General features: G+C 37.5%; 1 protein-coding gene and 1 long non-coding RNA gene across 4 annotated transcripts in view; one reads left to right on the forward strand and one right to left on the reverse strand.

Moving 5' to 3' along the window:
- LOC122746643 overlaps positions 1-19,134 on the forward strand; it is a 224,585-nt gene extending 205,451 nt beyond the window's left edge. The window contains exon 4 of the long non-coding RNA XR_006355566.1: positions 18,478-19,134. This is a non-coding gene — a long non-coding RNA (uncharacterized LOC122746643). The remainder of the gene's footprint in view (positions 1-18,477) is intronic.
- AFF3 (AF4/FMR2 family member 3) overlaps positions 1-26,670 on the reverse strand; it is a 694,821-nt gene that overhangs the window by 292,847 nt on the left and 375,304 nt on the right. The window lies entirely within an intron of this gene.

Consider the following 26,670-nt stretch of genomic DNA (forward strand, 5'->3'; position numbering starts at 1 on the left):
AGAGGGAGAAGACTGCTGGGGATGAGAGAACTTCAAAGCAATGACTAGAAGGGTATGAGAGATTTAAAGTGCTATTAGAGTTCACAGAGATGAGACAACATGAATTGGCTGGGTATCTATAAGGTACTAGAGCAATAGGCATTAGAAATGAAATATATTAATCAATCAAGAGCATTTATCACCTCTTCTGGATTAGATTCTAGGGAGACAAAGGCATATAAAAATGCCTGCCCATAAGGAACTTATTATATTCCACAAATACCTTTTTTCAAGGAAATTCTGTGTGCATGCTCATGACAAGACTAAAGCACATGAACCAATCAGGAAAGATGAGATGGCATATAATTAGGTGCTAATTGTGGGGTACAACTTATCAGAGTTGTAGGAGGTCAGAGAAGGTGAATATTAAAGAGAAGAAAGAGGGTTTGTTTTGTTTGTTTTTTTGCAGGGCAATGGAGGTTAAGTGAATTGCCCAGGGTCACACAGCTAATAAATGTCAAGTGTCTGAGGTCGGATTTGAACTCAGGTCTTCCTGAATCCAGGGCCAGTGCTTTATCCACCTAGCTGCCCCCCAGAAAGAGTTTTTAAAATCATAAACACTCAATAAGAAGCCTTAATCTTAATAGCCCATGGCTTCCCCTTTTTAAAGAAAATAATAGCTATAAAAAAGAAAAAAAAGATTTAGACTTTAAGAACCAGTTCAATAAAACAAACACTAATTGAATACCTCCTAAGCAAATATATATATATAAGTATATATACACATATACAAATACATAAATGCACATATATGTATATACATATAGGTATATATACACACATATAGTAGTATCAGACATTAATTATCTGAAACTGGAAACAATACTTCTAATTCATCATTCAATAATTCTAATTCATCATTGGATCCATGATCTCATCAACTTGGGTATTCCCTACAACAAATAAACTAAATGAAGGGACCTTTATTACTTGGCCCAAATGTGCTTCTTTTGGGGGTTGCTCCTCCCCAGAAAATGGGATCCATCGTAGAACCTCAAACACAGTGAGGAAGTTTATCTAGGTTTCCCACAGGGAAAGCAGCTCCTATGAAAAAGAGTAACAGGTATATACTGTGAACAGACAATGGAAGATGGAACCAGTCTCCTAAGGAGCTGGTCAATTTGTTCCATTGCCTCCAAACATAATCAGGGGCAGGGGATCCTGAGGGCTCTTTTTTATTGTTGCAGACTATAGATGTGCAAAGAGGGTAGGCACAGGACAAGGGCCAATAGGAATACTTCCCCCGGGGGGGGGGGTGATGGCAGACCTGGCCCAGGCTCTATGCATGCCTCTTTTGCAGATGCAGTGAAAGCCTTTGCAAGTAAACTATCTCCTTCACTCTATCAGGAGACATAATCCACTTTCTAAATTGAGGAGAGTTCAAATAACCACCAGTTATGAATTAGCTACATTCAAATTAGGAGGGCTTTATATCCTATTCAACCATTCAAAATGAAAAATTTGGCTTTTCATGGGAAATCTACTATCCATCATCAAGATGGAATATAAAGTACATACTTATCCAGTAGAGAAACAAGGTCTTTATATGTATGGTTAGCATATAATAAAGACAGATTTCAGTAAGTTTATTTCAGGTTTGGGAGATTGCAGGCAGAGTCATCCCTGGGGTGATCATGGTTTCGGTGATTAGGCAGTGGGAGCTATGTAGCAATCCCTGGTGGCAACAATAACTGGGTTGGAGAAGGTGGGGGAGGGAGATGGACATGGTTCTGCCAGCTTAAGCCAGAAAAGACCTGAGATGCTCACATGCACACAATTAGATCCTTCATCACCAAGACAACCCACTGGGGCAGGCTGACTTGGCAATTGTCCTCCCCCTTCCCCTTTTCACAAAACCATCTCTCACTCCGTGTTATTTTTTATGACATTTTTGCCCCTTCAAAGGCTGTACATGGTGTACATTGTAACTAGATTTCACTAAATAATCAATTGTGTTCAGATGAGGAAAAGGAAAAGAGAGAGGAGACACAGTGTTGTTGGTCCTGATACCATGTGACCTTAGGAATGGTCCTCACTGGCTTCTATACATGGTGTATATACATATATGTATGTGTGTGTATACACAACCACAATAATAGTGGTAAATAACATTTATATAGTGCTCTAAGGTTTGCAAAACACTTTATATTATTTGATACTAATAACAATTCAAAGGTAAGTACTATTATTATGTCCATTTTATAATGAAGAAATAAACTTAACAAGGTTTAGTGACTTGTTCAGTGTCACAAAAGCCAGTGAATGTTTGGGGCAAGATTCACACTCAGGTCTTTTTGATGCTAAGTTCAGCAGTCTATTTACTATGCTGCATGTATGTATGTATGTGTGTATATGTGTGTACATTTGCATATATACATCACATGTACATATATGTACACACTTAAATACAAGTTTGTGATACACACATAAATATACATTTATATTCACAGGCCATACCAGGTCTTAGTCTAATCTATTAAAATTCTTAAACTTTTTAAGCTTCAAACTGCCCTAAGACTTTTGGCACAGCCTGCATGGCATTTGCACATATGCACAAATATATTTATATACATGTATATATGCATATAGGTATACAAATATTTATTTGTATTTATGGGTGTGCTCATTTGTATATATTAATTTATATGCACATATATAAACATACATATATGATGTAGTAGGTAGAGTGTTAGTTCCAGAGTCAGGAAGGACTGAGCTATTAAAATATGAAACTGCACTAAAGTCTTCTGGGTCACCCAGTAGGTATATTTGTATGTTGTGTATGTAAATATATATGTATAAGTATGCATACACATACATATATGTGATATATAACATGACATATGTATATGAATGTGTGTATAATACATGCACACTTACACAGAGATATTAAATAGTGACCAGGCTGTGATTTGTTGCTGAGAGAAATGATACAAAAACCAATAGTTTTTTAAAAATCCTCTTCCAAGCAGCCTTTCCCTTGTACTTTGGAAAAAACAGCAGAGTTACATAAGGAAAGAAGTTAAGAGCAGTTTTCTCACCCTTGTATATCGCTCAGTAACTTTTCCCACTGAGGAAAAAGAACCTTTGGGATATCTGCCTCTCCCTGGGGGAGAGGCAGATCTAAAAACTATAACTGTTTTCTGACCCTGTTATGGAAGGTAAATCAAGGCCTTGGAGGAGAAAGGAGAGGGATCATTCAAAGAAGAATTCAAAGACTAATGGTAATCTTGATCTACATGCTTCTTACCTGAGGACTAAGAGGGAGATGGACTAAGGTGAAAAACGTCATGGCAGAGACAGCTTATTGAGGAGACCTATTGCCCTTCCCTGCCAAGGAGAGGCTTACTAACCACCGTACCTTAATGTCGATGGAAGATAGTGTAGCATATAAGCCTTCATATAGAACCTCGGCAAGAGAATTGAGCTGAGGTCTAGTGGGAGGATAAGTGCTTACTATGTGCCAGACACTGTGCTAAGCACTTTATAAATATTATCTCATTTGATCTCATTTAAGACTCAACAACTCTGTGATGTACCTGCTATTATTATCCCCATTTTTCAGTTATGGAAACTGAGGCAGACAGAGCTTGAGTCATTTCTCCAGGGTCACAAAGCTAATAAGTGTTTGAAGCCGGATTTGCGCTCAGAATTTCTGACTCTGGGTCCATTGCTCTATCCGTTGTTCCACTTAGCGGCCTTCCAGGTGAAGACCACCTAGAATATAGATACCATGCCTAGCATGGGATAGTGGAGCCATGATTCTCACAGAAAGGAACAGCCAAGATATGACACCTGGCAGGGAGCACCAGACATATTGCACAAGGGAGGAAGCAGACCCGGCAGAAAGTGGTGTGATGCATCAGAAAAAAAAAATGCATCAGAAAACAGGCAGCCTCTATAGCAACAGAGGTGTGGGCTATCCCTACGGATGTGTGCTCTGGCTCCACATGTTTTCCACATGTGTAAGGCCCCAGGAATGAGTTCTTTGTAGGTACACTTTTCCCATTGAGGATGTGTGTATTTAGGAGATGGAGTTCAAGGTTTATGGGAGAATGTTCTGTTACTTTTATGACTATGTTATTTCATTAAATGCCTTTACTTTGAACTAGGTGTGCCCTTGGGCTAACTGGTAAGAGTAAACACATCAGTGGGAGATCATGACTTATGGTTTGTTGAGGTTTCTGACCCACAACGTATCTAGAATTTGGGGTAGTTTTCTAGGGATCCATGGATAAGGAGAGCTCCAAATGCTTACATATATGTGTGTATACACACATATATACACATATACACATGCACACATCTCTACATGCATATTACTTGAATGTTTATACACATAAACAAAAATACACATGCCTATGTGTACTATATGTTTATATGTACATGATTAATTTGCATCTGTGTTTCTTTGTTACTTTAAAACAGGGTGTTTTTTTAAAATCTGGGGCCTGTGAATGGTTTTTTATTTTTAATAACTGTATTTACATATAATTGGTTTTCTTTCAATCCTATGCATTTCATTTTCTGTGTTAAAAATATTATCCTGAAAAGGGGTCCATAGGCCCCACCAGAGAGGTCCATGACTCAAAAAGGACCCTTGCTTTAAATTCTTATCTTCTATCAAAATGAACAAGAACATATTCCATCACATTATCATGCATTTATGTATATATTCTCTCTGTGTGTCCCTGTCTCTTTCTTTCTCTCATAAGTACTTAATGATGATTATATTATGGGATTCTCATAACAACCCTGGAAGGTAAGTGCTGTTACTCTCCCCATTTTATAGTTGAGGAAACTGAGGCAAACAGAGGTTAAGTGACTTGCCCTGGGTTGCACAGGTAGTGAAGGACTGAAGCTGATTCTTTATTTATTTATTTTGTGAGGCAATTGGGGTTAAGTGACTTCCCCAGGGTCACACAGCTAGCAAGTGTTAAGTGTCTGAGGCTGGATTTGAACCCAGGTCCTCCTGACTCCAGAGCTGGTGGTCTATTCACTGTGCCACCTAGCTGCCCCTCAAGCTGAATTTTAACTCAGGTCTTCCTAATTCCAGGTCCAGTGTTCTAAGCATTGGGCTATGTAGTTATATCTCTATGTATATATGCATCAACACACACACACATTCAAGAAACATGAAGAAAGCTGCCTCTACTTTGACAACACTGAATGCCATATAAGAAGAACTCTTATAAGCAAATGCCAAACTCCTGTTTCTCTATCATTGGTTTTTGAGGAGAAAGCCAAAAGAGAACATGAATAATTTCAGAATGAATGGTTGACATAATTAAAGTTATTGATAATAAAGAGTTCAGGCACTGAGGAGCAAATCAATAACAGGAATTCTGTCAAATGAAATGGAATGTTTCTGGAATGGCTACTGATTTTGGCAAAGCATAATGTCTTAGTGAAAGAGCATCTTGAATCTGTAACAGGTAGAATAAGAAGCAACAGGGGAAAATATGCTCATTTATAAAACAACAGTGAACGATGCTATTGACAGTATTGGCAACTCAATTAAGAAGTCTGTTAGTGATGATCCTAAGAAAGCAAGCACATTTTCAATTCAGATCTTCATGAGCAAACTGATGTTTGTTCACTAATATAGTATTAATATGTATCTTGGAATCCATAAGCATACATCCGATAGCAACAGTAGCTAAAAGTTAAGTACTGTGAGAAAATATATTCTAAGCGGTGACAAATGTTCTCGGAATCGTTCAATAACAAGTGATGTAGGATGCTCAACTGGTAAAGTACCACACATGAAGAATATTCAGTGGGTTGGCATCTAGCCAAGTTCAGGCTTAATGTTATGCAAATGGTTAGAAATGGTTGTTGTGGTTTTTAGGTAGATGTAATGGGAATGTTCAGAGACACTAGCTCCAACACTACATGCAAGTTACTTATTTTTCTAAGCCTCAGTTTCCTTATCTATAAAATGGGAAGATAAACTAGATGATTTCTAAGCTTCCTTTCAGTTCTAAAACTATATTCTCTACCCCAGAATTCCTGCTGTTTTTAAAGGCAGCCAGAAAACCCCCCACAGAATTATGAAATGGGAAAGTTGCTTCTCTCTCTCTCTCTCTCTCTCTCTCTCTCTCTCTCTCTCTCTCTCTCTCTTAAATATTTAGCCTCTTCAGGTTACCACAGTCTTTTTACCCCTTTCCTTTTCATCAAAATTTGTTCTTGATCACTTATCCCTTTTTATTGGAATTTGTTAGCCAGTAACCTCCTCTAAGAATATTTGCTGGGGCAGCTAGATGGCGCAGTGGATAGAGCACCCACCCTGGAATTAGGAGTACCTGAGTTCAAATCCGGCCTCAGACACTTAACACTTACTAGCTGTGTGACCCTGGGCAAGTCACTTAACCCCAATTGCCTCACTAAAAAAAAAAAGAAAGAAAAGAAAAAAAGAATATTTGCTTATTAAGATTATCCCTAACTGTGGAATGAAGGAAGGCACTGTACTAAGTGCTTTACAAATATTATCTCATTGGATCCTCACAACAACCCTGAGAAGTAGGTGCTATTATTATTATTATTATTATTAGGAAACTGAGGTAGCCAGATATTAATTGACTTGAGTCAGGCAGCTAGTGTCTGAGCTCAGAGTAGAACTCAGACCACCTTCTTAATTCCAAACCCAGCAGTCTATCTACAATGCTACCTAGCTGCTTCATGTATGAAAAGCTCCCTGCCCCCTCCCGCCACCCCATTTTGTTAACTAACTTGCTAGCAGGTAGGGATAATTTGGAGGGAGAATAGGGAACAGAAGGAAGGCATGGGAGCCAGATAGTCATTCAGTCCTTCCCTTTGCAATTCCTCCTCTGTTGGCATAAGGCCTGCTATAGTTGGTGACCTGAATGTGTATTTTAAATACCTTATTGTTTCCTTACTTGTGAAACAAAATGTTGATCTGAAAAGAGGGAGTTTTCTGGTAAGAATCTGACCATCTAATGGAGTCATGGAAACTGCGTGCTAGCAACAACAGAAAAAGGGGGAGAATGTAGAAAGTCGGTCCTTGTTTTGATGGTAATTCTTATGGTAAGGGAATGTTCTGTGTCTTTAGAGAGAAAGACTGAAGTGGCCTCTTTATTTTTAAAATGCCATTTCTCCTGTCTAATGCCTAGACACATTCTCATAGAGACAAAGGCCCTTTCCTATCTTTTCATTACCAATCAGATAATAATCCAATTGGATCTTAAAAGCACAAGGAAGGCTAAGTGCCTGCATCGAGCACAATTCCGATAAGAGATCGCTGTGACCCAGACTCCATGCATGCTTTACTTAAATGGCTGCAGTCAGAGGGAGCTGGAATTCACCAAAAAGCTTCTTAGCTCTCTTTGGTACTTTAAAACAGGGTTTTCTTAACCTGGGGCCTGTGAAGTTGTTTTAATTAAAAAAAAATTTTAATAACTGTATTTACATATATATTTTTTAAAAAGCCTATGCATTTTGTTTTCTGCATTAAAAAAATTATCATCCTGAGAAGGGATCCATAGTCCTCACCAAACTGCCAAAGACCCCCAAAAGGGTTAAGGACCTTTCCCTTTAAACTCTGAATACAATGAAAATAAGAACAGATTTCACCTTCCCTCCATTTCCCCACCCCACCCCCAGCTCCTCTAGGTCTTTCCTAGAGAGGAAAAAAAAAGGCCTCCAGGCATTTCCTTCTATTTCTCCCCCAACCTGGACCCCAACCCCTTCAAAAACAAGACAAAACAAAACTAGGCTACACACACACACACACACTATATATATATATATATATATATATATATATATATATATATATATGTGTGTGTGTGTGTATATACATATACATGTATAGCCACATATGTATGTGTGCACGCACTTATACACACATACAATATACCTATATGTATGCATGTGTATGTACACACATACATGTATACCCATATATGTATGTATGTGTGTGTATGTATGTATGTATGTATGTATATGTATACACACACATCTGAAACTTTTCCACCTTAGGGCCCGATATATCTTCTGTGCTCCATAAATACTTTGGGGACTGAGGATTTCATTGATGTGTGTCCTAACCCTACCAATTCAGATGAAACTTCACCATGGAGATGATTTAATGAGGTGCTCTGGTCAACCCTAGAATGATTTCTGGCTTTTCCAGATTTAGCATTCATAGGGTTCAGACTCTATCCCTGGACATGAAGCTGGAATTTGGGAGGCCCTTCTAGAACTTAGCATTTGATAACCCAGGGATACTTCAGCAATATGATAAAGTCTAGAAGTAGGACTTTGGAAGGGGGACCTTTAACAATTTAGTTAAATAAAAATGCTATCACTGGTTCCCTTGAATGACCTGAGATAAGTTACTTAACCTAAGAGAGCTAGGTGATACCAAAAGCAAATAGAAACAGATCTCCGTGACTTAGAAAACCACAAATGAACATTATCTATGTTGTATTGTATTTCTTATTTATTTTGCTAATTATTTACCAATTACATTTTAATATGGTTTGGTGGCACTGGGGATGCCAGGGCTTGATGTGAGATTGACCTCTCTGGTGTAGTGGAGAGTATTGGACTCGATGTCAGGAAGGACAAAATTTGAATTTTGCATTTGACACTTACTTGCTATGAAACCCTAGCAAGTCATTTCCTCTCTCTCAACTTTGGTTTGCTAATGTGTAAAATAGGGATAATAATAGCATTGAATTGCTATGAGGCCATAATGAGATAGCATATATAAACACACATATAATGTATATAATATATAAGAATATATAAACAATGTTTGCTTTGTAAATATTAAAACGCTGTAAATGCTATTGCTATTAGTTATAACAACAGTATAAGGGTCAGCTAGGGGGCACTGTAGATAAAGCTCTGGGCTTCAAATCAGGAAGACATATCTTCATGAGTTCAAATCTGGCCTCAGACATGTATTAGCTGTGTGACCCTGGGCAAGTCACTTAATCCTCTTTGCCTCAGTTCCTTATCAAGCAAAATGAGACCTAGGAAAGACCGCTTAAAAAGACCAAGGTATCCCTCTGCATCCAGGGCCATCTCTAAGTTGTCCATTGGATCCAGATGACTCTGGAAGAGTGAATGAGACTGGTGATTTTGCACAGCCTTCTGTCACTTAAATCCCATTCACTGCAAGTTATGACATCACCTCCTGATGTCATGGTCCTCTTTGAGAATGAAGAATGAACAAACAAGAAACAACATCAGCAAAATGAGCTGGAGAAGGAAACGGCATTTTTGCTAAGAAAACCCCAAAACAGGCTCAACAGAGGGTCAGGTTATGACCAAACAACAACAGCAACTACAACAACATTGTTGTTAACTTCTATGGGCCTCAGTTTCCTCAACTGTAAAATTAAAGGAATGAATGAGATGACTTCACAGGTACCTCCCAACTCTAAAATCTGTGTTTCTATAAAATACGTCCCAGAACATTTGCTTGATGACCAGTAAGAATAGCATCCAAGTATCATAGATTTAAAGCTTGAAGGGACTTAATTTACACCTGTGTCTCTTTTGATCTTCTTTTAAGAACCAGATGAAATAGGTGGGGCAGATATTATCATTCCCATTTTAACAACTGTGACTCAGAAAATTTTAATGACTTTCCCAAGGTCATATGCTGGCTAAATGGTAGAACTGGGGCTAGCATCAAGGCCCCTGGCTCTTCCTAGTTCATTGCTTCTTTTATTATACCATGTGTCTGTCTTCAATTATACCAAATATGTGTTTTCAACATAAATAAAAAGAAACACATTTTACTCAAGACTAGAATTCAGAAATCTTGAGTTCCACTGAAGAACTAGAGTCTATTTATGTTGATTCTAATAACAGAAAGAAGTACAGTTAATTGATATTGCATTAGAAAAGGCTTTTCATTTGTTGCAGGAATAACTAAATATGGCAAAAGCAGAAGGAACTCCCAACAGTTGAGTGAAATTTTGAAACGTGGTATTGCTTTCTAGGGAATGGGAGTAGAGAACGTGAGAAGTTTTATTTAATGTTCCATGTGGGAAAATGTTGAATGAATCGCACATATTCATGTTATGTTCCTTTTAAACCTATGCAAAGCTTTACCATGGCAATGCCTATACAACAAGTAAAATGAAGTGGAGAAATGATTATCCAGATGTTTCAGGATGTAAAGATTAAACCGTTTGTCTGAAATATACAGGTATTTTCAGAGAAGTAAGTATTTTCCCCCTTTAAATTATTCAGATGATTGACTCAATTTTCAATTTTCCTTTGTATACATAGACACAGCCTTACTTCTGGATTTAGGGTATTCACATTGTAATAATTACAAACAGAGTGCACTGAAAAGGCTTAATGTCGGCTTTTACCCAAAGCCCTTTAGCCAAAACATCTGTAAGTGCTGTTCAACATTATAAAATAAAGAAACAGGACTCGCTTTTCATGCTATTATTTTTTTAAGCATCAATTCTGCCAGCAGGAGAGAAAGAAAAAGAAGAGTTCAGTAAAGAGAAGGTCAGAGTTAGTATGTTAGAATTTTTTAAGATGTTCTAAAAGTCAGCCACTGAAGACTTAACAGGTAAACTTCCTAAAGTCTAACCTTTGTGCCTCTGCATTCTAAGGGGGCCAGCTACTGAACCTGCAAATGATTTTGGTGGGATGCTGTTTGAAACCATCCTTTAAACATTTTTAACCTTGATGTACAACACTGGTCTTCAAGAGACTCACATACCTACTCACCTCAGCTCGAAAGCCACTCGTTCAGATTCTCCTGTGCTTTATTTCTACTAGAACATCAAAAGGCCAGGTCCCTGGGACTCAGCCTGTACCTAGGGAAGCTAATGGAGAGTCTGACCAACAGGAGTTGGCAAGTGAGCTCAGGACAGTATCAATAGAAAAGATTGTCAAAAATTCTCATGTAGAGATACATACTGTAATTAGAGAGGAATGCAGTGAGGGAGATTTCTCAAGATACCATGAATCAAAACAAAACAAAAGGAGCAAAATATTTTAAACTAATGACACTTAGAAATGCAACAGCAAAAAGACACTTGTGCTTGCTTTGGCCCAAGATTATGCAAAAAGATCTGTCTGTTTTCTTAAGTTTGCATATTTTCCAGACAATTCATTTTAAGTATCCAAAAAGTTTCTTTCTTTTTTTTTTTTAGCTGTTTTAGTCAAGTTCCTATAGTTTGAGAGTGCCTAATGAGGAACAAAGAAAATGAAATTTATAGTTCCTTAGAACCTCAATTTAACCACTTAGCATTCTAATTTATCTGACTCCCTCTGGCAGGAACAGAATCTTGGGTGAAATCCATGAATCAAGGAAGGAAAATAAACAATAAGTAAATTCTGACATTTAAGTTTTTAAAGAGAAAGAGTATTAACATCACCATTTATCTGGCTTGAGGAATGTTAACAAACCATATACTGTACCCTAAGACATTTACCTCAATTTTTTTCTCTTCAAACAGGAAATTGGGAATATGCTCCCCTACTAGATTCTAAGCAACTTGAGTACAGGGACAGTGTCCTTTTCTTATCTGTATACCTCACAGCATAACACACTCTAAGTAGGCATTTAATATATGTCTGTTGAATAAATGAATGGATAACTGTGATATGCCTATTTAGGCACTAAGGGGGAGAAATCTTCCATGTTTTTCCCTCTCCCCTTTCAGATTCTGTGAGAAGGTTTGATTTGGGCTCATTCGCGTTCTAATAGTGCTTCTCTAATTGTTTGTATTGCCCCTACTGGCTAAACCTGGGATCCTCCTATGCAGCCAATGTACAAGATAGAGAATGTAAATGGCAGACATCAATAGGAATCCTTCTGAGTTGAGGACAGTTTGTTATTAGAAACTCTTAAAGCAGTGTTGCATTCAAGTACAAATACATTAATCTTATCTAAGGAGGCTTAACTTATGTATATCTCATAAAAGTACAACTCTGCAGACAAATGATGGTATAAAGTACTAGGAATTAAGAAAAATCAAGATATTAATCATCTGAGGATTGCTTTACACTACATATTTTTTTCTCAGGACTCACAAGAATTTGGGAACCAATGAAAAAATGTATTCTCTCTTCAACCAAATATCTTAATTGAAATCTATCACAGAAAATCAGCTAGCTTTGTATGGCAGACTTCACAAAATACATGTCCTGCTTGAAAATGTTATGTGATATGGTCCTTTCATATCACAGAAAGATTCTGAGGACCACTCCACTGAGTTTCTATCTTTAAGCAGATTTCCAGGGCCCAGGCTAAGAAATAAGAAGACCCTGATCCCAAGAATTCTACCATAATACTTGGGGACATTTATAAGTGAGCCTCCAAGAAATGCACCACGGGGTCAAATGAAATACATTTTGGCCAATCAACAAGTGTTGAAGATCCCCTTGGTGCTCAGCACTGATTTTTGATTATTTCAGTTTCATTACCTCTTTCAACTGTGTAGCTGCTATTTTGGCATACAAAACAATATCCTGTGTCTACCATTTGGGTCATTTTTTTACTGTTATTTACATTTCCTCTCATTTTAAATTTATGTCCTTTGTTTTTACATCAGGTTCGTTTCAGAATAGATTCCTCCCATTTCCTACTTGGTCTGTCTTATCTGGGTCATTCTTATAGTCACCTGACCCAGAAGCACTGCCACAGTAGAGTGACCAATAGTTTTCATGTGCCAGAGGTGGGGCAGCTTGGTATTGCCCTTTTAATTTCTTCCCTTCCTCTCTTTTATTTTTCTGAAGTGAATTAATTATCTTCCTCATCCTAGTGAAATCTGGAAGGAGAAGCTCTGGCTTACATGCCTAAGGCCCAGGTTGGCTACAGCTGTTGCCATAGGGTAGGCCCAAGGATCTACTGTGTTCCTATTAAGCCACTTCCTTTGGAAACTGAGCTAGCCCTCATCTGGAGGATTTGAAAGTGCTTTGCTGTATTCTAAGGCCCCCTCAGGTTGTTTTGATATAGTCTGGAGAGTCTGAGTTCAATCGGAGGCCCTCACAACTCAGTCTAAAAATTCAAGGGTTCTTTAACCCTTGGTCTGTGAACATTAAAAAAAAAAAACATCTTGATAACTGCATTTCAACATAATTGGTTTCCTTTGTAATTCTGGGTATTTACTTTGTGCATTTAAAAACATTATTCTGAGAAAGGGTTCATAGGCTGCACTAGATTGCCAAGGGAGGGGTGGTTTATGACACACAAGAAGATCAATATCCTTGGTCTAAATGAATTAGAGACCTACCTGGGGATTAGAAAACTGAGCTTCTATCTTTAAGCAGATTTCCAGGGCCCAGGCTGAAGGATATATGTATATGTGTGTGTGTGTGTGTATATGCATGTGTGTATGTATGTATATATGTATATGCCCACCTAAAACATAACTTTACGATCAGGAAATTTTGGAAACCATCCTGGGGCATGAGAGAGACATTGTAGAAGCGAGAGACATTGTAGAAGCCCTTAAAAGGTGTGCCCATCTATATCTGATTGCTTACCACCCCAGGGAAGGGTAGGGGAGGGAGGAAGGGAGGAATAGAATTTGGAACTCAAAATTTTAAATAAAAATATTTATTTTTTAAAAAAGGTGTGCCCTAGAGAAATTAATTCCTGTAACCATTGTGAATCAGGTTGTTGGGATGGGGAATAGGGGGTGGCTCAAACTCTGTTCTATCAGTAAGAATGATGGCGTTTGAGGGCTATAGACCCAGTCACAGGACAAGAAAACAGAGGAGGTTCAGAGACCAAATTATGTAAAGCTGAATGAAGAGGGGTTTGGGTTTTTATCTTTTAATATAGGTTCATAAAGAACTTGCATAGTTAAAAAAAACAGCCAAAAACCAACTTTCTACCTTAATAACAGCTTGTTGCCATATGCTATCTAAAAACAGCAAATATAAAAAATTCTCTTCTCGTAACTGGCATGGGTTTCAATTTTGCTAAGCATAAGACATTACTTCAATCATCACTATTTTGTTTTGCTACCTATGAGCACATGGTCTACAATTACATAACACAGGGCCCAAAAAGTTTAATATATTAGCATTAGGCTTCCCCTTTACCGAGTTTTTCTATTATCCTTGTAGCTTAAGTCATTAAAGTTTAAAAGTGTACTAGGTCTTCCCGTGTAGAGTCTTGCCTTCCTGACAACTTGTATTCACAACGTCCCTTTCTCTGGCCTCATCACCCCTACAAGCATTTCTGGCCTGCAATAGGAATGGAAATTACTGGCTCTCAGAAACTGGATTATATGTTACTATTATATCATTTGTCTCTTGTTTAGTACCATGCATACTAATGAGGTTGAAAAGGCCCATTTCCACATCTACCTCTCCACAGTTAAGCTAAGCCAGGAGTTCAGTAGGTCAGGGGAAGAGTGACTTAAAAGTTACTGCAGCATAGCCCTGAATTGGTTTGTCTGTGCCTAATAAAAACCCTGGCTGACTCATTCCAAGTTTTAATCTATGCAGACTGCTATAATAGGAAGACAGTAAAATAGAGAATTACATTAATGGAGTCTCCAAGTAATGAAATTATATATCACTACCTCAGTGTCACATTCAGGAATTAGGAGGCCATTTCTAAATTCAGAATGATGATAGAGCAGCGGACGCAATGCGCTTTTAAAAGGACAAAGCTGGATCGAGAATTATATTCAAATCTTCAAAATTACTTGTAAAGGTCACAACTACTGAGGATGGGAAACACTGCTTAGATAGGATAAGGACCTTACTCTCTTTCTCATTCTTTTTTCTTTTTCTTTTTTTTAAATAACTAAACCTCTTCAGAGGTTCTTAAAGGTCTATTTAAATAGTTGTTTTTCAATTTAGGTTTTTGGGAGGTACTTAAGATGGAAATTCTGAAAACACTGAAATATGAAGGATTTTCCTAAGCCATTGTTTTTTATATGACCAGAATCAGAAGACCTGAAATTTCTCCAACTTTTCAGGTCCTGTTCACTAAAGATAAGCGGGATAAGGATAAAGGTTTTAGAAGAGAGAGAGAGAGAGAGAGAGTGTGTGTGTGTGTGTGTGTGTGTGTGTGTGTGTATACTCTCGTGCAAGGGGGAAGGGAGCTAGCACCTCTATGAGAAAAATAACTTCTGCCTGCTATAAATGCCTATCTTTTTAACACTGAGATTCTATTGGTGATACTCTATTGCTGTGAATAATAGAATACCATGATCTCAGAAGAATCGTAAATAATTAAAAGGCAAAGGAAAGACCTACAATGGTAGGTGTAAATGGGCAGCAACACATTGTCAATAATGGCTTGGATGTGGGAAAGGGTGGAAATAATGTTACCAAGGATGTAGACCCCTCATGTAGCGAAGATAATATATAGGAGATGGGCATACTACAAAAAGAAGCTACAAAAAGGACATGTGTAGATACAGAATAGCTCTGTTTGGTCTGTGAAAACCTTTATAACTTGCCTCTAGCCTACCCTTCCAAGCTTTTTGTGAAGTAATACCTTCATACACTGGTCTACCTGCTGCCTGAATACAAAATTCCATTTCCCTTTAATGTACATTTGCACAGGGGGCAGCTAGGTGGCACAGTGGATAAAGCACTGGCCCTGGATTCAGAAGGACCTGAGTTCAAATTTTACCTCAGACACTTGACACAAGCTGTGTGACCCGGGGCAAGTCACTTAACCCTCATTGCCATGCTCCCCCCCAAAAACAACAACAAAAGCATACATTTGCACAGGCTTTCCCCGACAAATATATTCCTCCTCACCCTTGCCTTGTAGACCCCCCCTTCCTTCAAAGCTCAGTTCAAGGGCTACCTCCTATATGAAACTTCTCCTGATCCCTAAACCTGCTATGGCCCTACCTCTGCCTCTAAATTATTTTTTATTTAATTTTCACACATCATTTATTTACTTATTTATATTTGTATTTGTTGTTTACTCTGATGGAATGTAAATCCCTTGAGGACTTTGTTTTTCCAGTGTCTGGCACATGGAAGATAAGAATCTATCAGGATAAGAAGGTAAGGGATGGTTCTCCTCTTTAGTATTCCCCATGTATTTATTGTTGCTGGATCTGGGAGTATCCCTTCCACCAGTGGAGGAGGTATTAAGGATCTAAGTGTGGGGCAAGTATCAACTTGAAACTGTCTCAAGTTTACCTGTTCTGAAGTTCCTCTGTTCTGTTCAGCTTGTACAACATTTCACATGTACTTTAGAAAGCACAGGAGCTAACTGGAGGTCATCAAATGACGTGATTTGATTAAAGACAGTTCTACTTCCAAAATGACAAGCATTCTTACCAAAAAAAAAAAAATTAAAAGCACAGAACAATCTGTTCCTCCTCAGGCATGCACAATGAAAGGGTGGACTATTGCTCAGTCCTGGGATGGGGCAGCAGACTGCTAAACATCTCTTATTTTTCAGCTATAATTCAGCCTAATCGTCAGGCAAGTAGGAGCCAGTGGAAGTGTGACAGATCCTGAAAAGCAGTTTGTCGTTTTTAAACCATGGCATTATAAAGTGAGATGATAAAATAGAGAAAAAACCCCTGTATCTTCAAATTAATCCTTTTATGCCAAGGCACAGTAAAACATTTTGAGAAGTCTGGCTGATTTCAGAGAGGGATAGATTCAGTATGCCATAGAACCTTGTTCTTAACCATATTTTAACCCCAGTGGCTGGATTCACAAAACGCCATCTGTTTCTGACACTTGGTCTCATTAGGACAACCATTTTTATTGATATGCCCAGTAATGCTCCTAATACTATCTGAGCTAAGCATTATTTATTGTATCTCTATATACAACAATATTAACACAGTCAAGCACCGGTATCACTACTTGAGGGCATCATTAAATTCAGCCAGTGTTCAGTGAGAGATTTAATGATGGATTTAATGGTATTAAATGGGAAAAAATGCCCTTGGCCTTTACATTCTCATTTAAAAACATATAAAAGAGTAGTAATTCAGGCAGTTATACTTCTCTCAAAGATTTTGCTTTAAATCACACTTGGCAATAGGAGGCAAGGGCTGTGTGCTGGCTCATACCATCCTCTGACCAAAGCTTGCAATGTTTGCTGTGTCATAATTAGCAAACTGACAATAAATTCAGCCCTTTAATTCAAGGGTTAGTGAGCTGCTCCATGATAAAGCATTCAGGCCATAAACTATCGTTAAAAATGATCAGCTCAGCATCACCTGTAGACTGCTTTCCAATGGGCACTCATTACTCTGAGATTCCAACATTTTAAGATGTGATCGTGGCCCCTGAACATCAGCTTGAAATTTTATTTGATTTTTGATTAAAATGTAACTCTGTGGTTTGGTCTTTTGAGGCTGTAGGAATGAGGTAATAAATTCCTGCTCCCAAAACATACCATCTTGACAATTTGTTTTACTTCTCATTTTCTATAGTGCTGATATACATGGGAATGGTTACCCCAAATGGCTTGACAAAGATGACCTGTTGGGTTTGGTAGTATGAATGTCTAATCCCTTTTAAGGAAGAGTGTCAGGCTGGTAGATTAATAAATCCAGGCCTGGAGTGTGTGTGTGTGTGTGTGTGTGTGTGTGTGTGTGTGTGTGTGTATCTGTATATGTGTGCAGACACCAGGCTACCTAAGAAGGGGAGAATAGGACCAGGGCAGAAACAGAGTAGGTCAAAACTTCCACACCAATCAGTAATGGGATTGGGCCCTTGAGGGGCCACTGTACTTACAGTCTGGGCTGGATCAAGAGACTTGGTCTCAAAATGGCAGCAATAACAACATGAAATAGGGGGCTGCTAGGTGGCGCAGTGGATAAAGCACTGGTCCTGGATTCAGGAGTCCCGGAGTTTAAATCCAGCCTCAGACACTTAACATTTACTAGCTGTGTGACCCTGGGCAAGTCACTTAATCCCCACATCCCCGCAAAAAACAAACAAACAAAACAAACAAAAAACCCCAACATGAAACAAATATAAAAACCAAGATATTGATCCATCCCTCTACAAGGGTTGAGTAAAAAATAGTACAAATTAGGACCCTTTCAATCCTTACCCTACTCCTTTTTCTACAGCCATCCTAGCATTCATAGATTCTCCATCTTCTGCCTTCAAGAATAGTTTAGGCAAATACATGGATGAAATATCCATAGTGAATTTTTAAACAAAAGTTAGGGGTGTTATCTCTTGGCCTTCTGAGATTATTGCTTTCCTCTGACTATATATCCCTAGTTGCCCCTGTCATTGACAAAATTCTGACCATGAGTTTGGCCAAGTTTTTAATCACTTTACAGAAGTTTAAGGAACAAAGATGCTACTGTCTCTTACAGTCCAGAATGATTGCAAATGTGGCAGTAGTAAAGATTATTGCTGAATTGACAAACTTTTACAAGGTTCTTCTGGTTACCCAGCCATCAAATAGGTTTCATACAGAATGTTTCTCTTGAACAATATTATTTGTCTTATTTCTTGTTTTGACAGTACCAACAAAGAGATTTGAGGATGCAGATGGACAAAATCATGAAAAGGGTGGCACAAGTTACCATTCAAGGACACTGTTATTATTTCCCTGAAGAAGTAATGGCTTCATTTAAGTCCTTCACCCATGCTTTCAGCTCTTGTCAGGAAAAATAAACATCACTGGCAGAAATACCAACTCTGCAAATTAAAAGATAACTACAAAATGATCTTCTTTGCACTTTAAAGCAAATTAGAACATCATTCAACTAATTTCAACAACGAAGGGAATATGGATCAAGTCAAAAATCACAGTTCCATGGACCCTGGTAATAATATCTAAAATTAGATCCTCAGTGGCGGCTCAAATAAAAATAAATGGAAAATGATTGCTCATCAGGAAATGCATACATTCTCATCTGAAACTCCCTTGCCTGTGATAAATTCCACTAACAAAATGACTACTCAAGCATTCAGAGTTTTACCTTAGAAAATACTATAAGATAATGCTTCTTATTCCCCCCCAAAATGTGTGTGCAGCATGGACAAGGTAAGTAAAAAAAATGTGACAGAAGCATTGGAATCTCAAACCCTCTTACCTGCCTATATGCTAAATTAAGAACCTTTGAATATGCTGAAGATGCAAGGCAAGCTCAGCAACTCTAAGTATCCATGTAAAAATTTAAGAGACTTAAAAAAGAAATTGTTAATAAACCTACCATATGCTTTCGAACACCTAAACACAATGGGTCTATTTTAAAATTCATTGCATCAGTCTGAGAAGTTAATAAATGTTTGGGGATCTTTGAATAAAACGTACCAAAATGGAAACCCTTGAGAGTTGGGTTCTAAGTTCTGAGTTTTGGGAATTTGTTTCCAACCAAAGATTTTTAAAAAGCTTCTTTTAAGGAGGAATGTGATTACTTTTAGCCTTTTATTGCCAACATCCATTGAGTGACTTTGGATTCCACTGCTCTGTTATGACTATGGTAATCATTTAATGTTTGCCAATTGTTCAATGTACTACAAAGATGTAGTTCCTTCTGTCTTGGAACCTGTTCATAGTATAGGCGGGAGTCCAGTTTCACCCACTAAGGAGATTGTCTTCTAATTGACTAAGCTTGACTAGAAAAGAGAATGGATGTCAAATCCTTGTGACTTCCTAGTCCTTTTGCTCCATGATAGTGAAATGATATATGAGATGAATTAATTTATTTATTTTTCATATTTCAAGAAGAATCTATTTGAACTAAGTCTATTTGAAATTTAGATTGCTGCAGAACTAAGTAGCACAAGATTTTTTGTATTTATTTTTTTTAATTTAAATTTTTTTTTCCTTTTTCTCAGTTACATGTAAAGAAAGTTTTGAACATATGTTTTTATAAGATTTTTATAAGATTTTGGGTTCCAAATTTTTCTCCCTCCCTTCCCTCCCCTCTACCCAAGACAGAAAAAAATCTGATATAGGTTATATATGTACAATCACATTAAACATATTTCCACATTGGTCATGCTGTGAAAGAATAAGAGCAAAAGGGAAAAACCTCAAAAAACAAAACAAAACAAAAAAAGTAAAAATAGTATGAGTCAATCTGCATTCAGATCCAACAGTTCTTTTTTCTAGATGTGGAGAGTATTTTCCATCACGAGTCCTTTAGAATTGTCTTAGATTATTGTATTGCTGAGAAGAGCTAAGTCTATCACAGTTGATCATCACATAGTGTTGGTGTTACTGTGTACAATGTTCTACTGGTTCTGCTCATTTCTTTTTCTTTTTTTCTTTTTCTTTTCTTTTTCTTTTTTTTTTGCAGGGCAATGGGGGTTAAGTGACTTGCCCAGGGTCACACAGCTACTAAGTGTCAAGTGTCTGAAGCTGGTTTTGAATGCAGGGACTCCTGAATCCAGGGCCTGTGCTTTATCCACTATGCCACCTCGATGTCCCCTGGTTTAGCTCATTTCACTCAGCAAAGTCCACTTAAGTCTTCCCAGGTTTTTCTGAAATCTACCTACTCATCATTTCTTACATTACAATAGTATTCTATTACATTCATATACCACAACTTGTTCAGCCATTCCCCAATTTATGGGCATCACCTCAATTTCTAATTCTTTGCCACTACAAAAATAGCAACTAGAAATATTTTTGTACATGTGTGTCCTTTTCCTTTTTTAAAAAAAATAATCTCTTTTGGATACAGATCTAATAGTGGTATTACTGGGTCAAAGGGTATGCATAGCCCCATAGCCCTTTGGGTATAATTCCAAATTGCTTTCCAGAATGGCTGAATCAGTTCACAACTCCACCAACAATGCATTAGTATTCCAATTTTTTCTACATCTTCTCCAACATTTATTATTTTCCTTTTTTTGGTCATAATAGCCAATCTGATAGGTATGAGGTGGTACCTCAGAGTTGTTTTAATTTGCATTTCTCTAATAGTGATTTAGAGAATTTTTTCATGTAGCAATACATAAACTTTGATTTCTTCATCTAAAAGCTGCCTGTTCATATCCTTTGACCATTTCTCAATTGTAATCAAAATGATCCAGTTTTCATTTGACAATATTCTCTATTTCTTGTTTGGTCTCCTCTCCATAGATCAGAGAAGTAAACTATTCCTTCCTCTCCTAATTTGCCTATGGTATCACCCTTTATGTCTAAATCATGTACCCATTTTGACCTTATTTTGGAGTATGGTGTAAGATGTTGGTCTATGCCTAGTTTCTGCCATACTATCTTCCAGTCTTCCCCACAGTTTTTGTCAAATAGTGAGTTCTTATCCCAGGAGCTAAAGTAATTGGGTTTATTGAACAGTAGTCATTTACTACTGTTTTTCCTGTGCCTAACCTATTGCACTGCTCTACCACTCTATTTCTTAGCCAGTACCAAATAGTTTTGATGACTGCTGCTTTATAGTATAGCTTCAGATTTGGTACAGCTAGTCCACCTTCCTGTACATTTTTTTTCCATTAGTTCCCTTGAAATTCTTGACCTTTTCTTCTTCCAGATGAATTCTGTTATTATTTTTTCTAGCTCTACAAAATAATTTTTAGGTAGTCTGATTGGTATGGTACTGAATAAGTAAATTAATTTATTTATATTAGCTTGGCTCATCCATGAGCAATTGATATTTTCCCAATTATTTAGATCTGATTTTATTTGTGTGAAAAATGTTTTGTAATTGTGTTCATAGAGTTCCTGGATTTGTCTGGGCAGGTAGACTCCCAAGTATTTTATATTGTCTACAGTTATTTTATTGTTGTTGTTTTCAGGGCAATGAGGGTTAAGTGACTTTCCCAGGGTCATACAGCTAGTAAGTGTCAAGTGTCTGAGGTTGGATTTGAACCCAGGTCCTCCTGAATCCATAGCTGGTGCTTTATCCACTGAGCTACCAGCTGCCCCCTACAGTTACTTTAAATGGAATTTTTCTTTCTATCTCTTGCTGCTGAGCTTTGTTCGTCATGTATAGAAATGCTGATGATTTATGTGAATTTATTTTATATCCTGCAACTTTGCTAAAGTTGTTCATTGTTTCATGTAGTTTCTTAGTGGATTCTCTAGGTATACCATCATATCATCTGCAAAGAGTGATAGTTTTTGTTTCCTCCTTGCCTATTTTAATTCCTTTTCTTCTCATTGCTAAAGTTAACATTTTGAGTACAATATTGAATAATAGAGTTGATAATGGACATTCCTTTTTCATCCCTAATCTTATTGGGAATGCCTCTAACATCCCCATTACACATAATGTTTGCTGATGCTTTTAGGTAGATACTGCTTATCATTTTAAGGAAAGCTCCACTTATTCCTATGCTCTCTAGTGGGTTTTTTTTTTTTTTTTGGTGAGGCAATTGGGGTTAAGTGACTTGCCCAGGGTCACACAGCTAGTAAGTGTTAAGTGTTTGAGGCCGGATTTGAACTCAGGTCCTCCTGAATCCAGGGCCAGTGCTCTATCCACTGCGCCACCTAGCTGTACCCTCTCTAGTGTTTTTAATAGGAATGAGTGCTGTATTTTGTCAAAAGCTTTTTTTCTGCATCTATTGAGATAATCACATGAATTTGGTTATATTTTTTATTGATGTGGTCGATTATGTTGATAGTTTTCCTAATGTTGAACTAGCCCTGCATTCCTGGGATAAATCCCAGCATGAGAATTTTAAGGAGAGATAATTGAATCATCTATAATATTGACAAAAAACATTTGCAGACCTTCACCCAGTAGGGCAAAGCTTGGCACATAGTAAGCAAGAAAAAAAAGTGCTAAAAAAGGAAGCTACTATACACTGGGATGAAATTACATTCCTTTCTTTACCCCACATATACTACCTTCTTTAGCAATGGCCTTGTATTGCAATTCTACAACTGGGATGTGCTTCATGATGTTTGTCCCAGGCATGGTTTATGCTACTTGCACAGGGAGCAAAATTTCTTAGGTTTCTGATTGTCCGGCCCTAGCAGTTCACACAGACCATTGACCAAGATACAGAAGGGTTGCTGTTTATGTCCACAGAGGCACCACAGGTATATTTTATCACTCATGCTGATAAAAGCCACACATCCTTGAAATATTGAACTATACTCACAACAGTCCTGCAGATAGGGAGTGCAGGTACTTAACAGAGGAGAAAACTGATTCTCAGAAAGGTTAAGTGATTTGTCCAAGGTCAAATGACTATCAAGTGGCCAAGTAATTTCAAATAAAGTATACTGTATTAGTCTGGAAATAATAGCTCGTGTGTGTGTGTGTGTGTGTATATGAACGTGTATGTGTGTGCATGTACATGCTGGTTTTCTAACGGGTCTCAGTGCCTCGAGGTATGGAGGGAATTTTATAGTTTACAGAATCACAAAATCTGAGTTCAAATCTGGCCTTGGGCACTTCCTAGTTTTGTGATCCTAGGCAAGTCACTTAACCTCTGTTTGCCTCAGTTTCTCCTCAGCTGTCAAATGGGAATAATTATAGCAACTACCTCCCAGGCTCAAAATGAGACTTTTATAAAGCACTTAGCACCATGCCTGGCACAGAGTAGGTACTATGTAAGTGCTTAGCCACCCTTCTTCACCAGTTCCCTCCCTGTACTGGCATAAATATAGGGCCAGAATTACAAAATTGCCGCAAGAAGCACATTTACATTTGACACCCCTCAAGATCACTTTTTTTTTTTGCAGGGCAATGAGGGTTAAGTGACTTGCCCAGGGTCACACAGCTAGTAAGTGTCAAGTGTCTGAGGCCAGATTTGAACTCAGGAACTCCTGAATTCAGGGCCAGTGCTTTATCCACTGCACCACCTAGCTGCCCCCAAGATACACTTTTGACCTGGATTGGTTCTGACTGGAGAGGGAAGATATGGGTAGTAGATTTATAGCAGTGACCCTCACATGCAGGCCTTTCCCCCAAACAGCAGAGACTAGGACAGAAGTAAAACTCTGAACTGCTAAATAAAAATGTCAGTGAGGCAGAACTCTGGCAGCTGTGGTGTTCCTGAAATATTTCTTCTTGCTGGTGGTAATTTCTATTAAGAGAAATTCTATGCAGATAGGACCCAAAATCCTGCAGTGTTCCCCAAACAGCTGGACCACCCATCTATTTTAACAGTCAGTTAAGGTCACTGTAAGGTTGAGCCAATCAATTATGTGGAAAGTCGCTATTAATGGGCTAGTTGTATGGAATTTATAGGATTGAAATGACCAAACTGGCAGTGTCATAGACAGTGTTGTGACCATTTTAGATACAGACTTTCTCCTGTTTAAAGAACTCAGTAGGTATCCTTTTCCACATGAGAAGCAATATGGTATAGTGATAGAGAGCTTGACTGGAGTCAGGAAGAGTCTAAGACTGGGTTCAAATCTCATCTCAGTCACAAGCTGTGTGACCATAGTTAAGCCCTATAAATTCTACAAACCTCAGTTTCCTCATCTGTAAAATGATAATAATGATAATTGTTATGCCTACCTCATAGGGCTGTTACGAATCTCAAATAAGAGAATGTAAACCAATTAAAATACTATTTAAATGGTTAATTATTATTATCTTATTTCCCATGAAAAAATTGTTTCTTAAGCTAGGTTTAGTTTCCTCTGCAATCCAAATTTTTACACTGCTGTTAGACTTAGCTTCTTTATGTACAAATATGGCTATATCATTTCTCCTCTCAAAACACTTTGATTACTCCCTCTTGGCAACTAAGTCGAGTTCAGACTCTGACGCTTGAAATTCAAGACCTTCCATAAATTAGTATCTTCCCCTACCTTTCTAGCCTCATCTTGCCCTATTTCCCATTGTGTATTATAAACTTCAGACCAATTCCCTGTCCACCATTTATGACCCTTCCTTTTCTACCTTTATTTTTGTTTATTAGCCCTCTTTCCCCTGAAGTGTCTTTTCCCACCTTTCTCCATTTATTTATTCCTACCTGCCTTTTGAAGCCCAATTCAAAGGGTACCTCCTCTGGGAAGCCCTTGCTGATCTCTGCCCCTCCCCACCCAAATTATAAATTATTTCTCATTCTTTATAACCTTTCTTTCTTTGTGCCTTTCTCACACATTTAGTAGGTATGATTTTGCATTATTCATGTGTCACCCTTCCCCCATTAGACTATAAGTTCTATAAAGGCAGCGACTGTGTCTTATCCTAAACACGCTCTCTTGCCAATCCATACCTAGTACAGAGCTTTGCATAAAAGAAGTGTTTAATAAATGTTTGTTGTTGAATTATTCCAGCTATTGGTCTTGATGTCATTCAATAGGACTAAATTACAAATGACTTTTTTCCACTACAATTTTTCTTTATCACATTTCTTTCATACCTGTTGTTATCAATCTCTGTTTAGTCTCTGTATAGTTGTAATTCCTTCATAGTCAATTTAAAAGAGTCTACTTGGGATTTCTTTCTCTCCCTCCCTTAGAAAATACTTATTTTAATAATTAATTAATTTATTTTTTATGTATAAATTTATCTTCATACATACAAAATTCCATATTTCAAGCTTTCAGTCAATGCCTCATCAGTCAGAGTTGGCCACCATAGTTTAAAGGGAATTTATTGGAAATTTTAATGACTGTCCTTTGATAGCTATTTGATCACTTGTCTCCACTCTTCATGAAATATTCTTTCCTCATGGACTACTAGATCTGAAAAGGAACTGGGGTAACTGTCTTCTCATATTTCTTCTTTGGAGCCTAAATTTGTCTTTGTAATTTTACAACATTCATTTTAAATCATTTTGTGGTTGTTCTTTCCATTTATACGGTTGTCTTTATTGTGTATATAATGGGTATCAACTTTTTGGTCTCAGGACCCCTTAATACCCTGAAAGTTGTTTTGGACCTCAAAGAACTTCAGTTTATATGGCTTATATTGATACTTACAATGTTAGAAATTAAAATGTGTTTCTATTATTGACTTCAAGGACCCTCTGAAAAGGTCTTAGGGACCCACAGGGTCCCCCACAACACACTTTGAGAATTGCTACTATATTTTGTTCTCCTAACTCTGCTTACATCATTTAATTCTTTCCATGTTTCTCTGTATTCATCATATTCATAATTACAGCACACCAATATTAATTTTCTAACTGATGGGCATCCACTTTGTTTCTAGTTATTTGCTACCACAAAAAGTGCTTCCATAAATATTTTGATGTGGATGGAAACTCTTTTTTTTTTGTCAATGACCTCCTTCAGTATATATACCTAGCAATGGAATCCTCAGATCAAAGAGTGGACTTTTTAGTTACTTTATTTTTATAATTCCAAATTGCTTTCCAGTATGGTTCTACTAAATCATAGTTCTAATTACCGGTGCTTGGTATACCTGCTTTCCACAACATTATCTTATATTTTGCTATCTTTGCCAATTTTCTGGATATGAAGTAAAGCCTCAGTTTTGTTTTGATTTGTATTTCTCTTATTAGTGATTTGGAACAGTCTTCCCTATGGTTGTAAGAGTTTGCAATTTTCTTTTTGAGAATTGTTTGTTCATATCATTTTGCCACATATGCACTGGAGAATCATTTAAGTCTCATATATTTCTGTTATTTGTCTATATGCCATGGTTATTAAATACTCATCAGAAATATTTGATACAAAGATTTTTCTCCCATTTGACTGATGTTCTTTTCATTTTGCTTGTGCAAAAGCTTTTTGATTTCATGTATTAAAATTATCTATTTTATCTTTTATAATGGTCTCTACCCCTTGTTTGGTTAAGAATTCAT

This window comes from Dromiciops gliroides, chromosome 3 (assembly GCF_019393635.1).
Source record: "Dromiciops gliroides isolate mDroGli1 chromosome 3, mDroGli1.pri, whole genome shotgun sequence".
NCBI lineage: Eukaryota > Metazoa > Chordata > Mammalia > Microbiotheria > Microbiotheriidae > Dromiciops > Dromiciops gliroides.